This window comes from Ranitomeya imitator, chromosome 4, assembly GCF_032444005.1.
Source record: "Ranitomeya imitator isolate aRanImi1 chromosome 4, aRanImi1.pri, whole genome shotgun sequence".
NCBI classification, from domain to species: Eukaryota; Metazoa; Chordata; class Amphibia; order Anura; family Dendrobatidae; genus Ranitomeya; species Ranitomeya imitator.
Genome location: NC_091285.1, coordinates 583,925,196 through 583,939,049, shown reverse-complemented (window position 1 = coordinate 583,939,049; position 13,854 = coordinate 583,925,196). Strand labels below are relative to the sequence as shown.

Here is a 13,854-nt window from a genome sequence, read left to right as displayed (position 1 = left end):
CACATTTAGCGACGCTGCAGCAATATAGACAACGATGCCGATCGCTGCAGCGTCGCTGTTTCGTCGCTGTGTGGTTGCTGGAGAGCTGTCACACAGACAGCTCTCCAGCGACCAACGATGCCGAAGTCCCTGGGTAACCAGGGTAAACATCGGGTTACTAAGCGCAGGGCCGCGCTTAGTAACCCGATGTTTACCCTGTTTACCATTGCAAAAGTTAAAAAAAAACAAACACTACATACTTACATTCCGGTGTCTGTCCCCCGGCGTCAGCTTCCCTGCACTGTGTCAGCGACGGCCGTAAAGCAGAGCACAGCGGTGACGTCACCGCTGTGCTCTGCTTTACGGCCGGTCGGCGCTGACACAGTCAGTGCGGGAAGCTGACGCCGCTGGTGCTGTTTCTGGGTGTATGCTTTCCTTATTGTGCTATTCCCATTTGGTTCCTATCCTTCCCTATATACCTCTCTACTTTTTGGTGAGTGTTTTGTGTGTTTGTTGCTTTCTGTTATCCCTGTCTGTTTTACATGTTGATACACTAGCATTTCTGTCGTAGATCTCTGAGGAGGGAACAGCTTAGGGAATAACAGGAGAACCGAAAGGCTGGTGGCCCAAACCTCCTGACCTTTAGGGTATGTGCACACGTTGCAGATTTGTCTGCAGAATTTTCTGCACAGAATCTGCATCTCTTGGCAGAGAACGCAGATAAAAATACGCATGTTTTCTGATGCTTTTTCTTATGTATTTTTGCTGCGGTTTTGTGCGGATTTTCATGCGGTTTTGTAACCTAAATAAAGATCTATTATTTAACAAAAAAAAATTGTTTTGGCATTTCTTCCTCCAACCTCTTATTTTACATACTCCATTGAAAAATGTTTACATACACAGATAGACAGGTAGATAATACCAAGGTCCATGTTTAGTAATGAACCTAGTAAACTGGTGCACAAATAGTTAAATAAAGACATACACGCAAAATCTGCACTCAATATCTTTAATTTTAAAAAAAGAGAGAAAAAAATGGCGTGGGCTCCAACGCAATTTTCTGCGCCAGAGAGGGAAAGCCAGCAACGGGGGTGGGGGCAATGTTTGTAGCCTGGGAAGGGGTTAATACCCATGGATCTTCCCAGGCAATGAATCTCAGCCCACAGCTGCACATTTAGCCTTTACTGGCTATTAAAATAGAAAAAAAAACACAAAATTGAGCTTAACTTAAGTTGGTATACATGCAGAGGTAAAACGCATGTTCAAAATGGCCACAAAACATTAAAACCTACAAGAGAAAAAAGTAAATGAAAACCCTGATATAACTAAGTAAAAAAAGCAAAAATGCATTTAAATAACACAGAGTTTTTAGTAATACTGTTTTTTGATCAAAAAATAGCACAAAAGCCATCCCACCTCGTCACGGTAACTCTGATCGGGACAGTCCTAAACTATCTAATATTAAAACCTTACCATGTGTCAATGTTGACCTCAGTGTGAATAAGGGCAGATGAAAGGACTGAGCCCAAACAGTGAAACACTAGACTAGGGAAGCCTTATATAGTTTCTAGCTCAGAAACAGGGAGGCCACACCCCGGATTGCACAGAATGCAACAATACACCTGATTTTACTTAGTTATATCAGGGTTTTCATTTACTTTTTTCTCTTGTAGGTTTTAATGTTTTGTGGCCATTTTGAACATGCGTTTTACCTCTGCATGTATACCAACTTAAGTTAAGCTCAATTTTGTGTTTTTTTTTCCTGTGTATTGTTGCATTCTGTGCAATCCGGGGTGTGGCCTCCCTGTTTCTGAGCTAGAAACTATATAAGGCTTCCCTAGTCTAGTGTTTCACTGTTTGGGCTCAGTCCTTTCATCTGCCCTTATTCACACTGAGGTCAACATTGACACATGGTAAGGTTTTAATATTAGATAGTTTAGGACTGTCCCGATCAGAGTTACCGTGACGAGGTGGGATGGCTTTTGTGCTATTTTTTGATCAAAAAACAGTATTACTAAAAACTCTGTGTTATTTAAATGCATTTTTGCTTTTTTTACTTAGTTATATCAGGGTTTTCATTTACTTTTTTCTCTTGTAGGTTTTAATGGCTATTAAAATAGTGGACCCCAAAAAAAGACGTGGGGTCCCCCTATCATTAATAGCCATAAAGGTTATGCAGACAGCTGCAGGCTGATATTCATAGCCTAGAGGGGCCATGGATATACAAATATATACAATTACCAGCTCCCAGCCACCCCAGAAATGGCACCAATTCCGGCACTTAGCCTCTCTCTCTTCCCACTGCCCTGTAGTGGTGGCATATGGGGTAATAAGGGGGTTAATGTCACCTTTGATTGTAAGGTGACATTAAGCCGGGTTAGTAATGGAGAGGCGTCAATAAACACCTATCCATTACTAATCCTATAGTAGTGAAAGAGTTAAATAAAGAGTCAGAAAAAAAGTATTTTAATATTCTTAATTTCACCATACTTACAACCACGTCTAATTCCCCTAAGCCATCGATCACCTGCAAAAGCTAAAAAAAAATAATAAACAGTACTCCCTGTTCCGACGCAGTCCAATTAATAACAAGTGTCCCACGACGATCTTCCCTATAGAACAGTGATATCACTGTTCTACAGTGCCTCCCACGATGCACTGACAGGAGATAATGGCTCCTGCACTGCATCGCTGAAGAGGTTACCTGAGTTACCTGAGTTCAGGCTCGCTTTACGGCAGGGCTGAGTGGGAATTTTCCCACACAGCACTGCCGGTGAGAGATTGAACTCGGGTGACCTCCCTCCCGGCAGAGGGAAACATCGCGGAGGATTACCTCTGCCTGTCAGTTCATCGCAGAGGCCCTGTAGAGCACTGACATCGCCCAATGTCACTGTTCTACACGGGAGATCGTTGTGGGACACTCGTTATTAACTGGACTATTGCGGGAAGGTAAGTATAGGTTGGTTTATTATGTTGTTTTTATTACAGGTGATCGGGGGCTTTGGGGATTAGGTGATTGGTGAGTATGTTATATGTACTGTCTGTAATGTGTCTGCTATATGTTCTATGTTTTTGGGTTTTCTTATATATTACTGAACACATGCCTAATCTAGTCTAATGGGACTACTTTCCCATCATCGGCTAGCTGTCACTGTGAGCATTCGTAGCCAGATGGGAGTAGTAGTCCCATCAGACAATGGCTGCTTACACAGACCCTCACACACAGACCCACACATACACGCAGATCCCTGCACACAAACACGCACATAGTCTCCGCCCACGCACTTCCCTCCTCCCGATCTGCAGCGTTTCTCGCACCCACATCCGCAGATCTTTTTGACACCTGCGGTTTTGCTGCGGATGTGCCTAACTCAATGGAAGTCAATGGGTGCGGAAACACTGCAGATCCGCAAAAAGAATTGACATGCTGCGGAAAAAAACCTGCTGCAAATCTGCATGGATTTTTCTGCAGCAAGTGCAAAGCAATTCTTCATTTAGAATAACATTGGTAGTGCACTACACTGCGGATTTGATGCAATTTTGCGCTTCCAAAAACGCTGCGGTTCCACATCAAAATCCACAACGTGTGCACATAGCCTTAGAGGTACCTTTTAGAGCAGGGATAGCCGGGGTCCCAGATGGTTCAGGGCCCCTTTTCCTAATCATGTACAGTCACAGCGTGACGCTGGACCATTCACACACATGACTCTGCTTTTATCTAAACCATTCCATTCTAGCTCTGGCACTATGTTTAGGGTCATTCTCCGCTGGAAGGTGACCCTACTCTCCAGTTTCAAGTCTATATATATATATATATATATTTGAAAAGCTGGAAGAGACATGCTACTAACTAAAGATTGACAGTATTTGCCTCGAATGGTGATCCTACAAAGTATTGACAAGAGGTGGGGGGCTGATAACAAATGCACTTCACAATTTTCAGATTTATATATTTTAAATATTTAGAAACACATATTCTTTCCTTTACACTTCACAAATACTTGCTACTTTGTCTTGGGATATCACATAAATTACATGGAAGACTGTGAGTGTCACTTGAAAACGCGTAAAAATTCTCAGAGTATAAATACTTTTTGAGGGCACTGTATGCTTTATTAGGAACCCATTGGTGATGAGTGCCTCTGCAGTGCTTCTCAGATTTTGAGGCAGGTCTCACCAGTGCGGCTCCCGCTTGTTGGCAAGCTGCAACTGATTAGGTGAAATTTACAGAAGTCTACTTAAAGGGAACCTGTCACCCCGAAAATCCCGGGTGAGGTAAGCCCACCGGCATCAGGGGCTTATCTACTGCATTCTGTAATGCTGTAGATAAGCCCCCGATGTAACCTGAAAAGGGAGAAAAAGACGTTATATTATACTCACCCAGGGGCGGTCCCGCTGCTGGTCAGGTCGGATGGGCGTCTCCGGTCCGCTGCGGCGCCTCCTATCTTCTCTCCATGACGTCCTCTTCTGATCTTCAGCCAGGCGTACTTTGCTCTGCCCTGTTGAGGGCAGACAATGTACTGCAGTGCGCAGGCGCCGGGCCTCTGACCTTTCCGGCGCCTGCGCACTGCAGTACTATCCTCTGCCCTCAAGAGGGCAGAGCAAAGTACGCCTGCGCCGGAGCCGTGGCTGAAGATCAGAAGAGGACGTCATGGAAAGAAGATAGGAGGCGCCGCAGCAGACCGGAGATGCCCATCCGACCTGACCAGCAGCGGGACCGCCCCTGGGTGAGTATACTATAACGTCTTTTTCTCCCTTTTCAGGTTACATCGGGGGCTTATCTACAGCATTACAGAATGCTGTAGATAAGCCCCTGATGCCGGTGGCCTTACTTAACCCGCGATTTTCGGGGTGACAGGTTCCCTTTAAGCTTCACAGTCCTTTTTTATGGCTGCTGCAATTTTGTGTTTAGCAAAATAATTTACTATTGATTATTCATACATATTTTAATGTTATTGAGATCCCCAGAAATAAATAAAAGCTAAATTAAGTAGTATCTTTCATTTTGGCATGGACTCGCTCCACTAATGGTGAGCTTTGGGCATACTGTTTGTCTTATAAATTTATAAATTATCTTTATTTTTATATAGCGCTAACATATTCCGCAGCGCTTTACAATTAATCATCGCTGTCCCCAATGGGGCTCACAATCTAGAATCCCTATCAGTATGTCTTTGGAATGTGGGAAGAAACCGGAGTGCCCGGAGGAAACCCACGCAAACACGGAGAGAACATACAAACTCTTTGCAGATGTTGTCCTGGGTGGGATTCGAACCCAGGACCCCAGCGCTGCAAGGCTGCAGTGCTATCCACTGAGCCACCGTGCTGCCCGTCTTCTTTTGGAGGTCTAGTCAACATTTTGGGCCATCTGGTGAGGCCCCAGAAGGAAAAGTTTGAGATGCCCTGGTTGCTTTCTGAGTTTCTCAGGATATTTTGGTTACCCAGACACCATTAGAGCCTGTTGGGTGACTTCTTTTTTAAACAGAGGCATAAAAAGTGACATCCAATGTGTATGGGCTTTCATTCTATCCATTTAATTGATATGTCGTCCTAAAACTATTAAAAATGTTTGATATACTTTGAAATCACTGATAATCTGAGTGATGGATGCCAGTGTCGGGTATCCATTTAACAAAGCACTCCTCCCATCAAAGTTTTTATCCTCTTAATATATTGAAATTATCATTATATTATCACTGTGCTCTTAATATTGCTCATTTTTCGCATTACAATACCAAAGTTGCATAGGTTTTGTTTTTTTTTTGTGTGGTAAAAAAAAAAATAAATGTTTCTGAGACATCTTAACTTTTTCTTCATCATTTTGAGCTGTGTGAGGGCTTGTTTTTATGTGGAGAACTGATGTTTTTATTGATACCATTTTAAGGTACATACGGTGTTTTTTGATTTTTATTGCATTTATCTAGTTTTGTTTTCCCACACACACTATCTATCTATCTAGACTGGGTGGGCCATTTATATGGATACACCTAAATAAAATGGGAATGGTTGGTGATATCAACTTCCTGTTTGTGACACATTAGTATATGGGAGGGGGAAACTTTTCAAGATGGGTGGTGACCATGGTGGCCATTTTGGATCCAACTTCGATTTTTTTTTTTTTTCAATGTGAAGAGGGACATGTGACACATCAAACTTATTGAGAATTTCGCAAGAAAAACAATGGTGTGCTTGGTTTTAACGTAACTTTATTCGTTCATGAGTTATATACAAGTTTATGACCACTTAAAAAATGTATTCCAAGTACTGCCCATTGTGTTGGATTGTCAATGCAACCCTCTTCTCCCACTCTTGACACACTGATGGCAACACCGCAGAAGAAATGCTAAGGCTAGGTTCACATTGCGTTTATGGGTGTCCGCTAGCGGGCTCTGTTAAATGGCGCAATTGTCGCAATTAGCGCTATGTAATGGATCCGTTAGCGCACCCATTGACTGCAATGTGCTAATGGATCGCAGTCAATGGCGATGTCCCGTTAGTTTCAAACGGACCGCGGACGCTGCTTGCAGCGTCCGAGGTCCGTTCCTCGCTAGCGCAGATCGGGTATCTGCGCTAGAGGGATCGCCAAACGCGATCCCTTTTGGGACATTGCGTTAGCGCAATCCATTAGCGTATGCGCTAAACGGATTGCCCTAACGCAATGTGAACCTAGCCTAACAGACTTCCAGTATCCATTGTTTCAGATGCTTTGGGGTCATCTGAAGGCAATTGTCTATGCTGTGAAGATACGAGATGTGCAGTGTGTGTATCATATAGAACAAGAAAGTGGGTACGGTCCCCCAAATCCACTGGCAAGTGAATAATATTGTATAGGAGAAAAAGTCACACTGCAAACATGGCAAAAAAACTTGAAAACCTTTTTATTAATGCTCGACACAATTTGTAAATAAATAAAAATTTGTTTCAAAAAAAGAAAACCTTTTTATTCCATGCCAAAGGTGCACAAACATTTAAGACGAAGCTTAAGGCAGAAAAAGCTACAAACAAGCAACAACTGAAGTCAGCCACAGTGAAGGCCTGAGAAAGCATCATAAAGGAGGAAACCCAGCGTTTGGTGATGTCCATGATTTCCAGACTTCAGCCAGTCATTGCCTGCAAGAGATTCTCTACAAAGTGTTGAAAACGAACATTTTATTTCTGGTAGTTATTTTTTCCCACCAAATATGTGAGAATTGCGTTAAAAAATAATTAGATAAATCTAAAATTTAGACCAATACAAAATAAAAAAAAAAGGTCATCGTAAGCTAGACCTTGGCTGGTATGTGTTTTACGTGATAAGCCCTATCCTAGATTAGTATAAAATGTTGGACAATAAAGTAGTCCTAACAAGTTTGCTAATATCAACAAGTGGACATAAAAACAGTCCTATTGACATTCTCAAAAGTATTGTGACATGTGTTCATTCCAATTATGGGTGAACCAGTGTTTCTATCCTACGTACAAAACCCTACGTAACAGACCTCAGGAAATATATAATCCACAATTGGAATTAAACCACAATTTCAGGAAACAGAATTGAACATAGGGTTAAATAGGCCAATATTGGTTGCGCACAAATACTTAATTACATTCACTATCCCTATAAAATGTGTTAAAAAACTAACAAACAGAACAGATGTTCTCATATAATTAAATATAAGGTCACAAAAAGAGACCACCAGTGGTTTGACATACCGTATATACTCGAGTAAAAGCTGAGATTTGCAGCCCATTTTTTTTAAGCTGAAAGTGCAACCCCCTTCCCCCCCCCACCCTCTGGTTATACTCGAGTCATTGTCCCAGGGGGTCGGCGGGGGAGCGGCAGCTGTCAAATCATACTCTCCTCCTCCCGACGGGCCTCTGCATGTCCCTGCTTCTCCTGCGCCCGCAGCTCTTCCTGTGTTCAGTAATGAATAATGGACGCGACTCCACTCCCATAGGGGTGGAGCTGCATATTCATTACTTTAATGAGCGGTACCAGTGACCGCTGAACACCAGAACAAGCTGCTGGTCCGGGTCGATGGAGAAGCAAGGACCGCGCCGAGAGGTTGAGTATAACGTGGGAGGGTGAACATTGCAATATTCCGTTCCACCGCCAGGCTCCGTCTTCCCCATCCTCTGGCTGTGACTGTTCAGGTCAGAGGGTGCGATAACGTACTTAGTGTGCGCGTCGCCCTCTGCCTGAACAGTCAGAGAGCCGGAAGAAGGAGCGGCGCATGGTGGTGGAACGTGGACAGGTGTATATCACAAGTGCCGGGGGCCTGAAAGATGAGAAGCGAGTATGTCTTTTTTTTCTTCTTCTTCATCGCAACAGCATATGCGGCATAATCTATGGAGCATCTTATGGGGCCATCAACCTTTACTTATCCCTATACTATGTGTAGACATTTATTTGATCTATTCTATTCTAACCTGTCAGTGTGATTTTACTGTACACCGCAATGAATTGCCGGCTTTTCTATAGAACACCGTTGTGTATTTCTCGCAAGTTACACTGTTGGTCCGTGTGTAGTCCGTATTTTTCTCGCCCTGTAAGACTCATGCTGGTGTGGTAGATGGAGGCAGGTATATCTCGCCCAGGTGTTTGTCCTATGTGAATTAGGCCACTCAGTATCTTCAGGGTGCTAATGGGTTAATGATTGCAGGAATAAAAGATGACCAGCTGGGTGTTTCCAGTGTCTGCCTGGGGCACACAGATTGCCTGCCTGTGTGAGACAAACGTGAGTGAAGAGCTCTGCTCAAGATCTGTATGATGTTAGCTGGGTGGGAGAAGCCCCCCCAGTTGTTGAGATAGCAACGTATTTGTTTAGTTAGTGCCGGACAGGCTAGGGTTTATTTTTATGTTTTGTTTTTTGTGTTGCTTTCACGTTAATAAATCTGACCTGAGGTCAGCCTGCTCAGAAACCTGCTGTACGCCTCAGATTCAATGCACAAACCACGTGTCCTTTGACCCCAGCAAAGGCGATCCCAGAGTGTTTTGTCACATTGTGGTGGAGAACGCGGGCATACCGTGGCACAGGCGACAGCATGGAAGACGTGGTGAAAGCCTTAGTACAGTCCACTGCCGTACAGCAGCAGGCCACTGCCGCACAGCACGAAGCTAATCGCTTGATGGCCGCACAGCTGAAGGAGTTACTGGACATGACGGTTGCAGACCGCCAACTTCTCCAACAGGTGGCGCAGCGCCTGGTGAGCATGCCTGACGCTGACCCGGAAGCAGAGTCCAGAAGGATCCAAGTGAGTCGATACTGGCAAAAGCTGACTGCAGAAGATGACGTCGAGGTATATCTGACAACTTTTGAGCGGACGGCATTGAGAGAGAAGTGGCCGAAGGCACGATGGGCCGATTTGATTGCCCCGTTTCTCTCCGGCGAGGCCCAAAAAGCTTACCATGATTTGGACCCGGAGGTCGCTCAGGACTTTGAGAAGCTGAAAGCTGAGATCCTGGCCCGGCTGGGTGTGACGACGGCTGTCCGTGCACAGAGGGTACATCAGTGGACATACCAGCAAGATAAACCAGCGCGGTCTCAGATGTTCGACCTGATCTACTTGACAAAGAAATGGCTGCAACCCGAGGTACTGACAATACCCGAAATAATCCAGCGGGTTGTCCTGGACAAGTACCTGAGAGTACTACCCCCAGCGCTGAAAAGGTGGGTAAGCCAAGGAAATCCCACGACAGCGGATCAACTTGTGGAGTTGGTCGAGCGTTATTCCGTGGCAGAAGGACTTCCCGACGACACCGCCAAACCCCGGACTGTGCCTCCTCCTCGTGGAACCGGTAAGACTGTTCCAGGGACCACGGGTGAAGGAAAATCGCTTAAAACTGTGGGGGAGGAGTCCGGGACTGCTCGCACTCCGAGACCAAGAGTATTGGACGGTGGTCTCAGTAGGGGACCTGTTAGGTGTTTCCGCTGCCATGAGAAGGGTCATGTTTCTGTGAACTGTCCTGTTACCGCTGAACCCACGCAGTGCGACGTTATAGACTCTAGAAAACGCATGTCTTTGGTTACACAGCTAGTGAGTGTGAATGCGGGTCAAAATGATACAGTGAAACACCTGTGTGAATTATCTGTTGATGGGAAAAATGTTGTGGCATTACTAGACTCTGGAAGTGTGGTGACTCTGGTGAAAGCTAGTCTGGTGGCACTTCCGTCTGGTCCGTCTGACAAGTTTTCTGTGACGTGTGTGCATGGTGACACCCGCTCGTACTTAACAGCGGTCATATGGATTTCTACTCCCTATGGGTCAGTGCAGCACAAAGTGGGACTCGTTCCCGCATTGTTACATGATGTAATCCTGGGCAGGGATTTTCCCTATTTCTGGCAGTTGTGGGAGAATCAGTTACTCCTTCACGGTAGCTGTACCCGTGAATCTTCTCCCATGCCATCTGGAGGTCCCGAGTCCCTAGAGGAGACCCCACAGGAAGATGTTGCTGGGGAGGTTAGTGAATCTAACCTTCAGTACCCCTTCTCCGTCATGGCGGGGGAAACAGAGGAAACTGAGGAACCTCAGCGAGAGGCGGAGGCAGACAGCCATCCGGCACCCTGCCTGCCAGATTTGGGAGTCCAGGTGGATGACTTCCACAGCGAGCAAATGAAAGATCCTACCCTGACTCCGGCTAGGAAAAATGTAAAAATGATAGATGGGGTAGCCGTAGAACCTGACACTAGGCTAGCGTACCCGTATATGGTTCTTGAAAATGATTTGCTCTACCAGGTAGAAAAAAAAGGGGAAGACACAGTGCAACGGTTAGTGGTACCCAAACCTTATCGGCGGAAGGTACTGGATTTGGCCCACGGACATATAATGGGGGGACATCTGGGGGTACAGAAAACCACAGAAAGGATATTGCATTGTTTTGTGTGGCCTGGAATACATTGTGATGTGCGTAACTATTGTGAGTCCTGTCCAGAGTGCCAAATCGCGGCCCCTAAATCTCAGTTCCGTAGCCCTTTGGTACCCCTTCCTATCATCGGGGTCCCTTTTGAGAGAATTGGGATGGATTTGGTTGGGCCCCTTCCCCGATCCGCACGTGGGCACCAACATATCCTCGTCATCGTGGACTATGCCACTCGTTACCCGGAAGCCGTCCCTTTGCGTAACACAGCTACCAAGACGATCGCCAAGGAATTGGTACAAGTGTTTAGTCGGGTGGGAATTCCAAAACAGATACTCACCGACCAGGGGACTCCCTTTATGTCGAGGGTAATGAAGGAGCTCTGCAGGCTCTTACAAATAGACCCGTTGCGTACGTCTGTCTATCACCCTCAAACAGATGGCCTGGTTGAGCGCTTCAACAAAACCTTAAAACAGATGCTCCGGAAGGCGATAGACAAAGATGGGAAGAACTGGGATTACTTGTTACCCTATTTGCTGTTTGCCATTAGGGAAGTTCCCCAGTCTTCCACAGGATTTTCGCCTTTCGAACTGTTGTACGCCCGTCGTCCCCGGGACTGCTGGACGTCGCAAAAGAAACCTGGGAAGGTCAAGTCACTCCCTTTAAAACGGTGATCGACCATGTAACACAAATGCAGGATCGTATTGCCGCTGTCATGCCCATTGTTAGGGACCATATGTTACAGGCCCAGGGAGCCCAGAGGAAAAGTTATGATAGAGGCGCTAAGGTCCGTACATTTGCACCCGGCGATAGGGTGTTGGTCCTAATCCCTACGGTGGATAGTAAATTCCTGGCGAAATGGCAGGGCCCATTTGAGGTCCGAGAAAGAGTTGGTGAAGTGAACTATAAAGTGTACCAGCCGGGTAAGAGAAAACCGGAACAGATTTATCATGTGAATCTGATAAAATCCTGGAAAGACCGCTCTGCCCTAACGGCGGATCTGCCCCGTCCGGTTTGTTCACCTACTGTACCAGAGGTGCAGGTTGCTGAGACTCTCTCAGAACGACAAAAATCTGAGGTTAAGCAATTTTTGTTACAGAACCGACAGTTTTTCTCCGAAAAACCTGGCCGGACGAAGTTGGTGAAACATGAGATTGTCACAGAGCCTGGCGTCACTGTTCATGTGAAGCCCTACCGGATTCCGGAAGCCCGCCGTGAAGCCGTCTCCCGGGAAGTGATGGCAATGTTGGACTTAGGAGTCATTGAGGAGTCACACAGCGCCTGGTCCAGTCCAATTGTGTTGATACCTAAACCGGATGGCTCCATCCGGTTTTGTAATGACTTTAGGAAACTGAATGCAGTTTCTAAATTTGATGCGTACCCTATGCCCCGGGTCGATGAGTTGATCGACCGGCTTGGTAAAGCCCGATACATTACGACCCTGGATTTAACAAAGGGGTACTGGCAAATTCCTCTGGCCGAGGCGGCCAGAGAGAAGACGGCATTTGCTACACCGGAAGGTCTGTTCCAGTATGTCTATATGCCGTTTGGACTTCACGGAGCTCCCGCAACGTTCCAGAGATTGATGGATCGAGTCTTGAGGCCTCACAGACAGTACGCTTCTGCCTACCTGGATGACATCGTAATTTACAGCATGGACTGGGAAACTCATCTCCAGAAGGTACAAGCCGTGATTGATGACCTGCGAGATGTAGGTTTAACGGCAAACCCCAAGAAATGCCACATCGGGCTTGAAGAAGCCCGATACTTGGGCTACGTGATTGGCCGAGGAGTGGTTAAACCCCAGATCGACAAAATACAGGCAATTCAGGGCTGGCCACAACCAGTGAACAAGAAACAAGTGCAGGCTTTCCTGGGGATTGCCGGCTATTATCGCCGGTTCATACCCAATTTTGCAGCCATGGCTACTCCCTTGACGGATCTTACCAAGGGGAAGGGTTCCGTCATGGTAAAATGGACCTCAGCTGCTGAAGAGGCCTTTCACAGCCTGAAACGGGCTTTGTGCTCTCAGCCCGTACTAGTGACTCCTGATTTCAGCAGCGAGTTTGTGGTACAAACTGATGCCTCTGATACTGGTGTCGGAGCTGTACTTTCCCAGGTGAGGGACGGAGTCGAACACCCGGTCCTCTATCTCAGTCGGAAACTGAATGTACATGAGCAGAGGTATGCCGTGGTTGAAAAAGAGTGCCTAGCCATTAAATGGGCTCTCGACTCCCTCAAGTATTACCTGGCTGGTAGGAAGTTTAGGCTGGTCACAGACCATGCCCCTCTCAAGTGGATGCACCTCCACAAGGACCGTAATAGTCGGGTAACCAGGTGGTTCCTTGCCCTGCAGGCTTACTCTTTTACGGTGGAGCACCGACCTGGGGTGCAGATGGGGAACGCCGATGCCCTATCCCGAGTGCACTGTTTCAAAAGTGTTCTTGCTCGACCGGAGTGGTCTGAGCAAGGGGGGGGGATATGTAAGACTCATGCTGGTGTGGTAGATGGAGGCAGGTATATCTCGCCCAGGTGTTTGTCCTATGTGAATTAGGCCACTCAGTATCTTCAGGGTGCTAATGGGTTAATGATTGCAGGAATAAAAGATGACCAGCTGGGTGTTTCCAGTGTCTGCCTGGGGCACACAGATTGCCTGCCTGTGTGAGACAAACGTGAGTGAAGAGCTCTGCTCAAGATCTGTATGATGTTAGCTGGGTGGGAGAAGCCCCCCCAGTTGTTGAGATAGCAACGTATTTGTTTAGTTAGTGCCGGACAGGCTAGGGTTTATTTTTATGTTTTGTTTTTTGTGTTGCTTTCACGTTAATAAATCTGACCTGAGGTCAGCCTGCTCAGAAACCTGCTGTACGCCTCAGATTCAATGCACAAACCACGTGTCCTTTGACCCCAGCAAAGGCGATCCCAGAGTGTTTTGTCACAGCCCCCATAGACTTTCATTGGCGGATTTTTTGCGCAATACGCTGACAAACTCGCATGCTGCGATTTTTTTTTTTTTTTTTTTTTTTACGCCTGTAAAATGC

The 13,854-nt window shown here is 46.2% G+C and overlaps 1 protein-coding gene across 2 annotated transcripts in view; it reads left to right on the top strand.

The window, feature by feature from the left end:
• Positions 1-13,854, top strand: part of WDR76 (WD repeat domain 76) — a 136,085-nt gene that overhangs the window by 81,820 nt on the left and 40,411 nt on the right. The window lies entirely within an intron of this gene.